Source organism: Mytilus californianus, unplaced genomic scaffold, assembly GCF_021869535.1.
Source record: "Mytilus californianus isolate M0D057914Y unplaced genomic scaffold, xbMytCali1.0.p SCAF_3, whole genome shotgun sequence".
NCBI lineage: Eukaryota > Metazoa > Mollusca > Bivalvia > Mytilida > Mytilidae > Mytilus > Mytilus californianus.
Window position 1 is genome coordinate 407,454 of NW_026262679.1, and position 16,451 is coordinate 423,904.

Sequence of the window (16,451 nt, forward strand, 5' to 3'; positions counted from 1 at the left end):
GACAGACTAGTGATACACAAAAAACAATAAAACAAAACGGCAAAGGGCAAAGGGCGAAGATAAGCTTAAAATATATGACTATTCAAATCTTATGAAAAAAAGTTTCCATTTTCATACTATGCAATTCTGTTCCACCTAGTATATATATAAAAAAAAGTGTGGAAACTATTGTTAAGTCTAAACTGGTAATACATAGTCAATACATTATGTCAGTTTATTTTCGACTTATGAGTGAATGTCCCTTTAGTATCCTTCGCCTCTCTATTATGTCCCAGCATATTTAATGTATAACGTTAAGCAAAACAAATCATTGCCGAAAACATTTTTTTTTCACAAAATGTATATTGTATAATATAGATTTGTACAAAAAAGTATATTATTTATTTTGAAATTATTATTCGAGGGCATCAGGGAAGGTTAGCTTTGTTGTTGATAACTGTGCTTACTGTTACTTGCTTATTCGCATTTAGTTTTCATGTAGATATTTTCATTTTGATTTGGGGGGGGGGGGGGGGTCGGCAAATAATCATTGATAGCAAAGGAGACCATTTGATATACTGGGGTGGGGGCAGGAGGACCTTTTTATAATTGACTATTCATTTGCATCTGTTGCTACGCATTTTGTTTTTTTTTTGGTTTTTTTTGCCGCGCGAAAATTTATTTTCACTTTTGTACACAGCTGTTTCCTGTATTTTGTGTTGCATAATATTAATTTCATCCTGTTTGTGTAAGATTGTTTACTTGGAACCAGGATATTATTATTTTCATACATGCATCTATGTATTACTAGTATTTTTATACGCCCATTTACGGGACGTATTATGGTAACTCGTTGTCCGTTTGACCGTCCGTCTGTCCGTCTGTCGTCAACATGTCGGACATTAACTCAGAAACGCTTTAACCAATTTGCATGAAACTTTGGTGAATTGTTTATATTTATTGACGTGAGCTTCCTGTCGTTTTTTGTAAATTTTAGATTTGACGTTTCCGAGTTTTGGGGTTTTATTCATTACAAAAAGGGGGATTCTCCAGTTTTCGAACAATAACTCAAAAACACTTTCACCAATTTGCTAGAAACTTTGGTGAATTGTTTATATATATTAACATGAGCTTGCTTTTGATTTTTATAAATTTTCGGTTTTACGTTTCCAAGATATGGGGTATTATTCATTACCAAAATGGGGATTTTCCAGTTTTCGGACAATAACTCAAAAATGCTTTGAGCAGTTTTCATTAAACTTTGGGGAATTGTTTATATATATTTCCTTGAGCTCCCTTTCGATTTTTATAAATTTCAGATTTTACGTTTACTAGTAATGGGTTTTTATTCATTAAAAAAGGTGGGATTTTCCAGTTTTCGGACAATAACTCAAAAATGCTTTCAGCAGTTTTCATGAAACTTTGGCAAATTGTTTATATCTATTGACGTAGGATCCTTTTCGATTTTTATAAATTAAGATTTTACGTTTACTAGTTATGGGGTTTTATTTATTAAAAAAGGGGTAATTTTCCAGTTTTCGGACAATATCCTTAGAGTGCTTTGAGCAGTTTTCATTAAACTTTGGTGACTGATTTATATCTATTAAGATAACCTCCCTTTAGTTTTTTTTTATAAATTTCGGATATGACATTGAGAAGTTATTGAACTTTATTCTTTGAAAACCTGACGGGCGTATCATGCGCTCATGGCGCAGCTGTTTATTATCATTGTCATCTTTTTATATGTGTTGAAGGATAGCGCTTATACATCGCTCCCAATGTTATAAAATAAGGAGATGTGGCAGGTTTGTCAAAGAGACAACTATCCAATAACGTGGATTCAAGCAATTATAAATCTCCGTACGGCCTTCAACGATGAGCAAACCCAAACCGTATAGGCAGATTTAAAAGTCCCCGACATGACAAATGTAAAACATTTCAAACGAAAAAAACCAGCGGCCTGATTTATGGCAAAACAATAAACGAAAAACAGATATAAAAGACAGCAGCCAACAACAATCATGGAATTACAGGTTCCTGACTTGGAACAAGCACATACAGAATGTGGCATGGTTCAACATTTTTGTGAGCGCTCAACCGTTTCCTCATGTAGTACAATGGTGTAACAGTAGAACATAAAGGATTGACTCTTCAGATCGACACATAGCGCAAAACAAACCAACTAACATAAAGACAAAAAAGACAAAGTACCGATCTAAGAGTACTCGCAGGTATTGAAAGCTAGTTCAAAGCCAATATCAACTACTAAAATTGAGAATGGAAATGGGGAACGTGTCAAAGAGACAACAACCCGACCATAGAACAGACAACAGCAGAAGGTCACCAACAGGTCTTCAATGCAGCAAGAAATTCCCGCACCCGGAGGCGTCCTTCAGCTGGCCCCTAAACAAATATATATACTAGTTCAGTGATAATGAACGCCATACTAAACTCCAAATTGTACACAAGAAACTAAAATTAAGAATAATACAAGACTGACAAAGGCTAGAGGCTCCTGACTTGGGACAGGCGCAAAAATGCGGCGGGGTTAAACATGTTTATGAGATAGTAATATATAAATCATGTTTAAATTATCAATCAGTACATACCGAATGAAGTTAGTGTAAAGACGCCATTAACAGTCCGAGAAAAGCATACCATTGTGCAATGCTAAAATTTCGTACATACTATCGATAGGATGCAGGACCAAAAGTTTTTATTAATGTAAAGCAATATAATACATCTTCAGTTATGTTTTGATATATCAAAAACAAAACCAATGTTAGTACCGATAAAACATATTCAAAGATCTCATTACGGTGTTAAAATGGTATCATTTAAGAATAAGTTTATTCAAAGGAACTATAAGTTTACATGCGGATAGTACTTAAATTTACACACCTTATAAACAACGTTACCGTAAAAATTAGTATGTGATATTCCGTTTTTTATAAGCATTCTACAGGTACAGAAAATTTTCGAATTCAAACCTTGTATCTATGAAATAATTTAGTAAAAGTTGCAAGAAATTTATGGTAACGAAATAAGATTGTTTTTATAATAGCATGACCACTATAAGTGGAGGGACGGAAATATGAACTGTGTTGGTCAGAGCAAGAACATGTTAGTTAAGTGGAGGGACGGAAATATGAACTGTGTTGGTAAGAGCAAGAACATGTTAGTTAAGTGGAGTGACGGAAATATGAACTGTGTTGGTAAGAGCAAGAACATGTTAGTTAAGTGGAGGTACGGAAATATGAACTGTGTTGGTAAGAGCAAGAACATGTTAGTTAAGTGGAGTGACGGAAATATGAACTGTGTTGGTAAGAGCAAGAACATGTTAGTTAAGTGGAGTGACGGAAATATGAACTGTGTTGGTAAGAGCAAGAACATGTTAGTTAAGTGGAGTGACGGAAATATGAACTGTGTTGGTAAGAGCAAGAACATGTTAGTTAAGTGGAGGGACGGAAATATGAACTGTGTTGGTAAGAGCAAGAACATGTTAGTTAAGTGAAGGGACGGAAATATGAACTGTGTTGGTAAGAGCAAGAACATGTTAGTTAAGTGGAGTGACGGAAATATGAACTGTGTTGGTAAGAGCAAGAACATGTTAGTTAAGTGGAGTGACGGAAATATGAACTGTGTTGGTAAGAGCAAGAACATGTTAGTTAAGTGGAGTGACGGAAATATGAACTGTGTTGGTAAGAGCAAGAACATGTTAGTTAAGTGGAGTGACGGAAATATGAACTGTGTTGGTAAGAGCAAGAACATGTTAGTTAAGTGGAGTGACGGAAATATGAACTGTGTTGGTAAGAGCAAGAACATGTTAGTTAAGTGGAGGGACGGAAATATGAACTGTGTTGGTAAGAGCAAGAACATGTTAGTTAAGTGGAGGGACGGAAATATGAACTGTGTTGGTAAGAGCAAGAACATGTTAGTTAAGTGGAGGGACGGAAATATGAACTGTGTTAGTAAGAGCAAGAACATGTTAGTTATAAGTGGAGGGACGGACATACGAACTGTGTTGGTAAGAGCAAGAACATGTTAGTTATAAGTGGAGGGACGGACATACGAACTGTGTTGGTAAGAGCAAGAACATGTTAGTTAAGTGGAGTGACGGAAATATGAACTGTGTTGGTAAGAGCAAGAACATGTTAGTTAAGTGGAGTGACGGAAATATGAACTGTGTTGGTAAGAGCAAGAACATGTTAGTTAAGTGGAGTGACGGAAATATGAACTGTGTTGGTAAGAGCAAGAACATGTTAGTTAAGTTGAGTGACGGAAATATGAACTGTGTTGGTAAGAGCAAGAACATGTTAGTTAAGTGGAGTGACGGAAATATGAACTGTGTTGGTAAGAGCAAGAACATGTTAGTTAAGTGGAGTGACGGAAATATGAACTGTGTTGGTAAGAGCAAGAACATGTTAGTTAAGTGGAGTGACGGAAATATGAACTGTGTTGGTAAGAGCAAGAACATGTTAGTTAAGTGGAGTGACGGAAGAACATGTTAGTTAAGTGGAGGGACGGAAATATGAACTGTGTTGGTAAGAGCAAGAACATGTTAGTTAAGTGGAGTGACGGAAATATGAACTGTGTTGGTAAGAGCAAGAACATGTTAGTTAAGTGGAGTGACGGAAATATGAACTGTGTTGGTCAGAGCAAGAACATGTTAGTTAAAGGATAATAATTAAAGGTGAAATGACGAATATTTTTTAAAATATCTGTATCGCAGAAAACGGGACCCTGCCCCAAGCGCATGTGGTCCTGACCCCCAAGATCTAGATGGAACAAATGTTCTAATTTGACATTATTGCTAATTATAGATGTAGTATAGAAATGAGAGTTCTTCCGCACTAAGGTTGGTTTAATTAGAGGGACATTTTTGGTTACACATTCCAGTAAAAAAATGGAAAAAGTGGATAGGAGCGGCATTTTCAATTGTCAGTCTATTTCGAAAGGAAAAATTGACCAGGTCGAGGGATGATACAAGTATAGATATGAGACATACTAGTATACTAGTAATAAAAGAAGATGTCCAGAGTAATTCAGAAAAATTGAAGTGTAGAACAAGAATATGAAGAAAGTGATGAGCAAGAACAATAGAGAGAACCTAGACAGACAGTTTCGTCACAACCTGTTTTGAAATGGAGAGATGTTACAACCAAATTATTTAAATTCGAATATCGATGAGTACAAAGGAAGATATGGTCCTTGTAAAATTTTAACGCTGGAACGGGGAGGAGAAGAGATCAATGTGACAGACTGAGCTCGGAATTGGGTGAAATGTCAAAGACGATGTAATAATTAACTATTGGATAAAAATTCAAAGAAGGCGTGGTACAATTACTTCGGCTTTGAATTAGTTGTCTAAGTAGAACCGAATAACTAATATCATTTTTCCCAGGAAATTTCATCGCTTGGAAAAAACTCTTGGGTATGAATACCAATTGTGGGTTGTTGATGTAGCAAGGTGTTTTGCTAAGTGTAGGTACATTTGTTAAATGTTGACGTAGTTGTTATTTTTATTGTAATAAAAATTTAAGGATTTAACAACACCAACACATTCAGTTCCACTCATGATATCATCATCCAACGCTTTACTAAATTCTTTTACACATTTTCTTTTTCGCACTAATACGATTTGAAATTGATGTTGACACGAACATGATTTGATAACAGAATCACGAAGACAAACTTATGTTTAAAGAATGAATGATCCTACCTTTTCGGTACAATTGCTTTTTCAGAATCAACTTCATCTATTTATTTACTGTCTCTCAGAGCAGGCACAAAAGAAGTAGGTAATTTACCTGTGAATCTGATGAGATACATGGCAGACCTTTACCGCTCTCCTTCATAATTCACACACAAACTCTCCACGTGAGATAGAGTTCAGATCCAATGATTTGGTTATGGTATCACAATCCTATCTACTTATTAAAGCTCCAACTACTAAAGCAGGTAATACAGGTTTTGCAAGCATCCTTTTGTGAGTACAATCTCAACTGTTTCATACTGAGCTTCAAGATCATACTTTCTGATCAAGTTTGTAACAGCCTGTGCTATCCAGACAGATTGATATGCGACAAACGGATACTATTTGTTTGTTGTTATTTATTTACTTGAACTTGGTTCAAAATTAAACCGAAAGTTTGATTGCTCATTTATTTCTACCTCGCGAAGATGAAAGCGTTTAGTTAAATCATCACCTCAGAGATTATTAGGACTTCCATCTTGATTAGTAAGATGAGTCCTCATGCGGCTGAATGTTTTTAATGTGACTTGTAAATACTTAAGGCTTCTTTTTATAGATCTGATGAGTTAAGCCATTTTCAACTGATTTTTGTAATTTGTTCTTATATTGTACTGTTACACCACTGTCCCATGTTAGGGGAGGGTTGGCGCCTTCAAACATGTTTAACCCCGCCACACTTTATGTGCCTGTCCCATGTCGGGATTCTGTAGATCAGTTGTTGTCGTTGGTTCATGCCTGTCATAGTTGTTTCCCGTAAATTGTTTTGTTATAAACTAGGCCGTTAGTTTTCTCAATTGAATTGTTTCATATTTTCCATGTCGGGGCCTTTTATAGCCGACTATACGGTATGGGATTTTCTCATTGTTGAAGGGCGTACGGTTGCCTATACCGGTAATTGCTTACATCCACTTCATTTGAACTTTGGTGAATGGTTGTATCATTGGCAATCATACCACATCTCCTTATTTATATTTTAGGATTTTTAATAATTTTTATGGCAGATGAGACATTTGGAACGAAACTGCAGATGGTGGATTGTTTCGATCCATTTTATAATACATATTATCTACCAATGGTTATATCACTGATTACTATAAAATGCTGTTGATGCTGATGATGTTAATAATAGTCTGAGCCTCTGTGTTTAGCGCATTGTTCCTTGTTATATGTGTATTTTTCGCCTTTAAATCCTAGCACTGTGTTACTGCTGTTGCCCACTCTAATGTCTACATCTTAGTTCTTGGTTAAGGTAAGAGTCGCTCTCAAAGTACTATGATTGACATCGATGATGGTTTTGTGGTTGTAAAGTTTGGTTTCAATTGAGAAAACTAACGGCCTAATGTCTTTGATAATGTAACGGTGAACCAAGGCCCACCTTCGTCCGGAGAATACTTGAAGGTCCCGCGCGCGCATTAATGTTTGGGAAAAATAGTAAGTCTCCAGGATTACTAATCTCATTAAAAATAGTAACATCAACCCTTCAGACTTTATATACTTGAATAGAATAAGAAGAGACAAACCAAGGTATCAAACAAAATCAGCGGGAATTGCATGAACTCAATGGTGCTGCCGCTGTGCATGCATCACAGCCATAACCTAGACCTGGTCAGTTTTTTTCCTTTGCAACTTGACTGGTAATTGAAAACACCGGTACTCCTTGTCACTTTTTCCAAATTTTTTACTAGATTAAGTAACCAAAAACTCATCACATATACAAGGCTTGTAATTTGGTACGCTGGCGTGCATTTTGTCTACATAAAACTCATCATCAGTGGAACTCGAATCAAAACAGTTGAAGAGCATAAAAAATCGAAAATTCCGAAAAGTTATGCCAAATGCGTCCATGGTAATGCATGCATTGGTGTAGAAAAACTTAATTGTTTCGAATAATGCAGTTAGGTTAGAAATAAAGTAGCACCACTGTCCCAAACAATAAAAAATAACCTAATCGGTAAATTTATCGAAAAAGAACATGTCAGTGATTTTCCATGTCAACACAAACGCGCTTGCTACTGACCCAGTGGTTGAAAGAAACATACACATTTGGCAAGTTGAACTATTAGCTGAATGCCGGAAAAATGATTTATTTTACTCAAATACTGTCTTTAATATTATTGAATGAAAACTCTTGGAATAGCTGAATATCATACTTGTATTTATTTTCCTTAATTGTTTTGTACATACATCAGGTCGTATGTTTTTCTCGTTTGAATTGTTTTACATTAATTATGTCGGGGATTTTACAGCTTCCTGTACGGTATGGGTTTTGCTCAAGGATGAAGGCCGTACAGTGACCTGTAGTTGCTAACTTATTTGTCATTGGGTCTCTGGAGGAAAGTTGCCTTACTGTTGATACTAAATAAAAACCCTTCAAAGATACTTATAATTTGGTACGCTGACGAGCATTTTGTTTACAGATAAATTAATCATCAGTAGCGCTCTAATCAAAACAGTTGGAAAGCGATAGCAAATACAAGTTAAAACACTTTAAAAACCAAAATTACCAAATTTTGTGCCAAATACGACTAGGGTAATGTATGCCTTGGGTTAGAAAACCCTTAGTGTTTCGAACAATGCAACATTCTATAAACAGTACATTCACCGCAAATGAACATGTCAATCATGATATATCACAAACACGCTTGTTACTAGGCTGGTGATACCTCCATTAACGACTAAATGGTTGTAAGAAATTATCATAGATTGGAGTGTCATGTTTTGATGTCATCAGGAAGAAAGAGAGTGAACGTGTCATATTTTTGTGTTATCAGGAAGAAAGAGAGCTGGTATAAATGTCCCAAAAGAGAGTGGACGTTTGCCTATAATTGCTTACACCCCCTTTATTTGAACTTTGGTGGATTGTTGTCTCATTGGCAATCATACCACATCTCCTTATTTGTATGTGGCATGGTTTGGTGTCGTGCTTATTGTTCTTCGACGTTTCATATTTTATTTCCAATTGTTAAATTTCAGGCACCACTGAAGATTAATAGCAAAGTAAATGTATTAAATAATTTTGGTATCTTTTAATTTGGTATTAAAAAAAAATCTCTTAACCACATGTTGTTGGCCCATCATGCAGAGATTACAGAGAAACATACATCATCTTTGAAAACTCAAACATAACCATTATATAGTGTGAACGTGTTGTCAAAGTTAAAAAGAAATGGCTAAAAACATGATTTTGGGTATTTGGGTTTTGTTGTCTTATTTATGTTAACCCTACATTTCTCTTTATTCATATATTTTCTATTGTTAACATTGTCACCTCCGAAGAAAAGTTATATCGAAGTTTCAGTGTAGGGGAACAATAAAGGAACTATTATAAATATTCTTGGTGTGAATTAGAAAGAAATATGTGTCTTAAAGCAAAAGACATTAAATTCTGACCATGTTTCAACTACATGTACATGCACATTTTTGACAATCTAATTAAAATATAGATCTCGGATTTCGTTATACTACATACGAACGTAGTATAACGAAATCCGAGATCTATATTTTAATTAGATTGACATTTTTGCATTAATGTTTTGCATGTGTTAATATCTATCATAGGATGATTTTGTACATATTATATTTATTACTAGTAATTGGCTTAAGGATTCACAAAAAAGTTTACATCATCATCATCATAACAGCAAAATGTAACTTCTCGACTAAATCATAGCTTGCATTTTGTTTAGGTTAAAAGGGCCATTTGTAGCACTTTCACAGTATCAAGTTTATAGTTGCCGGTTGATATCACCGTCGTGACGATTAATCCCTTTCTGAATGAAATTCAAGCACACAGTTTTGTAGCTTTTTTTTCTTTGTTTTTATCCGGCTTACAATTTACTGAAATTACTACAAAAATTCTAGAAAAAAAAATATTTTCGATTTTCCATACTGAGTTTGCGTGTTGCGTCTGGTGTTTGCCCAACGGCATTCGAGTTGAAGCAAATAACTAAATGTGCTATTTACTACCATCAATAAATTTTTATTTTTATGAATTCGGTCGAAAAATAAGCAACGCTCAATATCATTTGTTGAAACATTAACTTGACTATATTGCTATAATCAAGTGACAAGTGTAGAGATAAGTATTGCTTCATATGGTCTTTCCTTATTACATCTTCTTATTACTTTATTATCATAAACGTATGTTTTCACATACTTTTGTTATGGAGAGCTGATTTATTTATTATTTTTTTTAGATTTGTTGTTAAAATAACTCGGACTACATTGAACATGATATTTCACAATAATTATTGTACTTAAGTTCTGAGTTCCTCTCCTACTTGCGAATAACAAGTGTGGCACAGTCTGAATTGGTTCAATGACAATGGTTGTTTGTCGGGAGTTTTTGTTGCCTAGTCTGAATCCTTTTCCGAAAATTGAAACCGAACATTGACCGTATTTTCTTTTTGTACACACTGTTAGCTAGTTCTGAAGTTAATTATGAAATTGGAAGTAGAATGTATTAGTAGCCCAACATTTGTCGATGACATATAAATTTCAAATATATTACTAGATTATTGATGTATGGACAACTCTTGGTGTTCCATTCAAATGAAGACAATGATAAGTGTTATTGCCCTCTGCAACTGACAAATAAAAAAACATAAACGAGACGGCCAGTAAAATATTTCACGTTCATTTCTTTGTTAAATACTGATTTGAAATAACCCTCCATTATTCTTACACAGCGGATACGAACATGCTAACAACTGTAAGAGTGCCCATAATCATAACTCCGAACACTGGTATACATAAACTTGAAGACGCATGTACATATAATAATAAAATATTCTTTGAAGTAGTTTTGTCCAAAATTGGTTGGCATCAAAATTAGCATGAATGTACCTGTGCTATTGGTATGAATTAGTTCTGCATAGAAACAGAAAAGTTGTGGTGTAGAAACGATGTTTGTCATTATACATGTTAAGCAAACAACGACCAGGGCAGTTTTTCTAGTGAAATATACTTTCTCATTTATCGGTTTTAGTACACAGACAAACCTTTTTGTAGATATTATTAATGTCAAAATTCCCTCAAAGCGATGGGGCAATAAGCCTACAAAGTATCTTACAGTGGCATCTATCTGCTGAACTTGAACAGCTGCAAGGGGAAAACCCGGGCGTAATCCAATGACGCAATTATGAGAAGATTTAACAAACCAGTAAGTAAAATGAATCTACCACTTATAGCTAAACCAGTTAGAATTACTATTGTAGACGTTATCTCCTTCAACTTCCAAACCATTGCACAGCATAATGTATTCAAAATTAGTCCAACAATTACAAGCAACGGATTAATTCAATAGAACATATCTTTTTTAATAAATGTCACCTTGGGAACAATATAGTAATTGTCTTCTGCACTATTATTAGTGTTATTGTTTATATTCGAGACATTTTCGGAAAAAAGCCATACTGCCTCAGAATGTGTTCCAAATTTAGAAAAATCGTAAAACAATGAAATACATTTTTCAACTACCTTTAATACATTTTTATACGCCCGTTTAGGGGACGTATTATGGTCAACATGTCAGACAATAACTCAAAAACATGTTTGGTTTCATTCCATTCAGTGGTTCTCTAAAAGAAGACATTTGTATGTATTGTCCATAGGGTCCTTTGTTAAACTAAGTTCCCCACTGACAGCCATCTTGGATAATTGATTGGCTACAAAGTAACACCACTTGGCCAGTACCTCATAAGGAACATTCATGCCATGTTTGGTTTCATTCCATTCAGTGGTTCTCTAAAAGAAGACATTTGTATGTATTGTCCATACGGTCCTATGTTAAACGAAGTCCCCCGCTGGCGTCCATCTTGGATGATTGATCGCCTACAAAGTTACAACACTTGGTCAGCACCTCATAAGGAACATTCATGCCATGTTTTATTTCATTCCATTTAGTGGTTCTCTAAAAGAAGAAATTTGTATGTATGTCCCATAGGGTCCCATGTTAAACTAAGTTCCCCTCTGGCGGCCATCTTGGATGATGGATCGGCTTCAAAGTAACAACACTTGGTCAGCACGTCATAAGGAACATTCATGCCATGTTTGGTTTTATTCCATTCAGGGGTTCTCTAAAAGAAGACATTTGTATGTATTGTCCATAGGGTCCTATGTTAAACTAAGTCCCCCCTCTGGTGGCCATCTTGGATGATGGATCGGCTACAAAGTAATAACTCTTGGTCAGCACCTCATAAGGAACATTCATGCCATGTTTGGTTTTATTCCATTCAGTGGTTCTCTAGGAGAAGTTCAAAATGTAAAAAGTTAACGACGACGACGACGACAACGGATGACGGACGCCAAGTGATGAGAAAGGTTCACTTGGCCCTTCGGGTCAGGTGAGCAAAAAAAGGGTTGATTTTCCAGTTTTCGGACAATAACTCAAAAGTGCTTTGAGCAGTTACATGAAACTTTGATGACTGGTTTATATCTATTAAAATAACCTCTCTTTAGTTTTTTTTTATAAATTTCTGATACGACATTGAGGAGTTATGGAACTTTATTCTTTGAAAAAGCGACGGGCGTATCATGCGCTCATGACGCAGCTTTTTATTTATATATTCTTTTGAAGAAAATTAAGACAAATTCTAGACAATAGTTTTCATTTTACTATATTCACTCGTCTTATCTTAAATCTATATTCAGTTATTCTCTTAAGTCATGAGATTTAAAAAAATCGAGTTACTACCTGGATATAATTCGATCCAAAAAAAAAAACAAAAATCTATTAATTTAACATCATTACTTTAAGACACCATGATAAAAAGTTCATGAACACCATGTTTCGTAATTTTGTCTTATCTAATAGCAAGATAAAATATAATTTCCCTAAAAGTTCTTTACACCAGAGACATAATTCGTTGAAACAACCATTATGAGATTGTGGTCTTCCTCGTTTGGTCACATACATATATATGTTTACATAAACGAAGGATAAATATGTTAATCACAAATCATGATACAGATTTAACGATGCCTTGGTACAAAGATCTTGTCGATAAAGAAAACCCTTTTGCAAAATTTCATTATTTCATCTTTTCTAAAATGTTAATTTGTACATTTTGGAAACGCTTGTGATATAGAAGAAGACATTGACAGGATTGTTATGAAACAAACTAAATGGCATTGGCTTATAAGGCTTCAAACAATCAGAAAAAATTCGCATAAAGTGACATATCATGGTAGCATTTTTAAACAAGCGGATGGGTCACATGGCACAAAAAGGGTTAAGCAAGCGGATGGGTCACATGGCACAAAAAGGGTTAAGCAAGCGGATGGGTCACATGGCACAAAAAGGGTTAAACAAGCGGATGGGTCACATGGCACAAAAAGGGTTAAACAAGCGGATGGTTACATGGCACACAAAGGGTTAAACAAGCGGATGGTTCACATGGCACAAAAAGGGTTAAACAAGCGGATGGGTCACATGGCACAAAAAGGGTTAAACAAGCGGATGGGTCACATGGCACAAAAAGGGTTAAACAAGCGGATGGGTTACATGACACAACTAGAGACTCTCAAGAGCCTGTGTCGCTCACCTGATTCTACTTTGGTTTTGGAAATCATGTAAAAATAGATTAAAATCATAACAGATACCCTAATAATGAGTGAGGCCAAATTTGGTTTAATATTGGTCCTGTAATTTAATAAAAAATCCTGGTGGCCATCTTGGACAGTAAATCGGCAACAAAGTAGCAACACTTAATCAGCACCTCATAAGAAACATTTATGCCATGTTTTGGTTTCATTCCATTCAGTGCACCTCTAGAAGAAGCATTTGTATGTATTTCCCATATGGTCTTATGTTAAAGGAAGTCCCCCCATTGGCGGCCATCATGGATGAAGGATCAGCTTCAAAGTAACAAAACTTAGTCAGCACCTCATAAGGAACATTCATGCCATGTTTGGTTTCAATCCATTCAGTATGTGGTTCTCTAAAAGAAGACATTTGTTTGTATTGTCCATAGGGTCCTTTGTTAAACATTGTCCCCATCTGGCAGCCATCATGGATGAAGGATCAGCTTCAAAGTAACAACACTTGGTCAGCACCTCAAAAGGAACATGCATGCTATGTTTGGTTTCATTCCATTCAATGGTTCTCTAAAAGAAAACATTTGTACGTATTTCTCATAGGGTCCTATGTTAAACTAAGTCCTCCGCTGGCGGCCATCTTAGATTATGAATTAGCTTCATAGTAACAACACTTGGTCAGCACCTCAAAAGGAACATTCATGCCATGTTTGGTTTCATTGCATTCAGTGGTTCTCTAAAAGAAGACATTTGTATGTATTTCCCATAGGCTCCTATGTTAAACTAAGTCCCCCGCTGGCGGCCATCTTGGATGATGGATCAGCTTCAAAGTAACAACACTTGGTCAGCACCTCATAAGGAACATTCTTGCCATGTTTGGTTTCATTCCATTTAGTGGTTCTCTAAAAGAAGACATTTGTATGTATTTCCCATAGGGTCCCATGTTAAACTAAGTCCCCCGCTGGCGGCCATCTTGGATTATGGATCGGCTTCAAAGTAACAACACTCGGTCAGCACCTCATAAGGAACATTCATGCCATGTTTGGTTTCATTCCATTCAGTGGTTCTCTAAAAGATGACATTTGTATGTATTTCTCATAGGGTCCCATGTTAAACTAAGTCCCCTGCTGGCAGCCATCTTGGATTATGGATCGGCTTTAAAGTAACAACAGTCGGTCAGCACCTCATAAGAAACATTCATGCCATGTTTGGTTTCATTCCATTCAGTAGTTCTCTAAAAGAAGACATTTGTTTGTATTTCCCGTAGGGTCCAATGTTAAACTAAGTCCCCTGCTGGCGGCCATCTTGGATTATGGATCGGCTTCATAGTTACAACACTTGGTCAGCACCTCATAAGGAACATTCTTGCCATGTTTGGTTTCATTCCATTCAGTGGTTCTCTAAAAGAAGACATTTGTATGTATTTCCCGTAGGGTCCCATGTTAAACTAAGTCCACCACTGGCGGCCATCTTGGATTATGGATCGGCTACAAAGTTACAACACTCGGTCAGCACCTCATAAGGAACATTCATACCATGTTTGGTTTCATTCCATTCAGTGGTTCTCTAAAAGAAGACATTTGTATGTATTTCCCATAGGGTCCTATGTTAAACTAAGTCCCCCGCTGGCGGCCATCTTGGATGATGGATCCGCTACAAAGTAACAACACTTGGTCAATACCTCATAAGGAACATTCGTGCCATGTTTGGTTTCATTACATTCAGTGGTTCTCTAGAAGAAGTTCAAAATGTAAAAAGTTTACGCCGACGCCGGACGACGACGGACGACGACGGACGACGGACGCCAAGTGATGAGAAAAGCTCACTTGGCCCTTCGGGCCAGGTGAGCTAAAAAGGGTTAAGTATTGGCATGTTTTCATTTACCAAGGAGGAAATCCTTAATAGTAATTAGTTCTGTTCTATTGGCCTTTGAAATTTCAACCAGAGATGAAGAACTGGATGTTCCATCACTGTACAGGAAACATAAATTATATAAGTGTCTTTACAAACAACGTTATATTACTGGGTCTTCCAAGTGCTCCACGAAACCTCTTTCTAAATTATATCAGCAATCAAACGAAAAAAAAGAAATAATACCAAAAATCTATTAATTCTAGATATAAGTTGTGGCTAAAGTGAGCTGCGGAAAATACAGGTGATGTTGAAGTAAGTAATCGTTTGATTTTGTTTTGATTTTTATTTATTTGGGGACATAATTGGCCGAAATTATTCGTTCAAATATCTAATCATTCTGAGGGAAAACAAAGTAAAGGTACAGTAAAATATGAAATAAAATTTACCGATAAGTGCTATTTTATATATGGTGTATTCTTATATAATGTGACACCACGAGTCCGTCTGATAGAATAAACAGTGTAAAGTTTATTGACCTTTCTTTTTGAAGATTTCCAAACCACAAAATAAACACAAACATGAGTCCAAATTCATCAAATGACGAGCAATAAAATAAAACAATAGACGATAAAATAAATTGTTTGAATGTGTTGGAGTGGCTTAGGATCGAGATCACTATATAATATAAAACTTTCTGCTGTTTTCTATACAACTCTTCTCTCAAGATGAAGGTACTTGTATTGATAGTTTGTGCTTTCATTTTTACAGACGCTGCCTCAGTACCGAAATGGAGACAAAAAAGTAAGTCATGATGACTGATAATTTCTTAAACTGTAATAGGTTCTTAATCACGTTTTTAACTCTACTGCAGTTGCACATTTTTAAGCTTAATTGCACAATGTTCGCTTTTACCGAAACTCTATCGACAGTGTGATCTGACTTATATTTACAAATTTAAAAGAAACGTTAGTTGTAAAAAAATTTTTATTGAGTTTTTAAAGCAAACAATCTTTTCCGTAAAAAAATAATTGCTCGTATTTAAGAACATGCGACTTAAAGACTTGATATCCTTCTGCATTCTCAAAAGTGGACAGGGTGGTGTTTCTGAAATATAATCATCATAATCATGATTAATAACATAAATCGTGTGCAATCGCGATTAATTTACTAGCCTATTATTGAAAACTTCATCTTCGTTTTAAGTCAGTTGTCGGTAACTGGTTTTACAGCTTTTATATTAATTAATTTACCTGTACTATATATTGCATTAATAGTTCTGTATCCTCTCTTTTAATTAGTGGCTTTGAGTGTGGATAAACGAAATGTG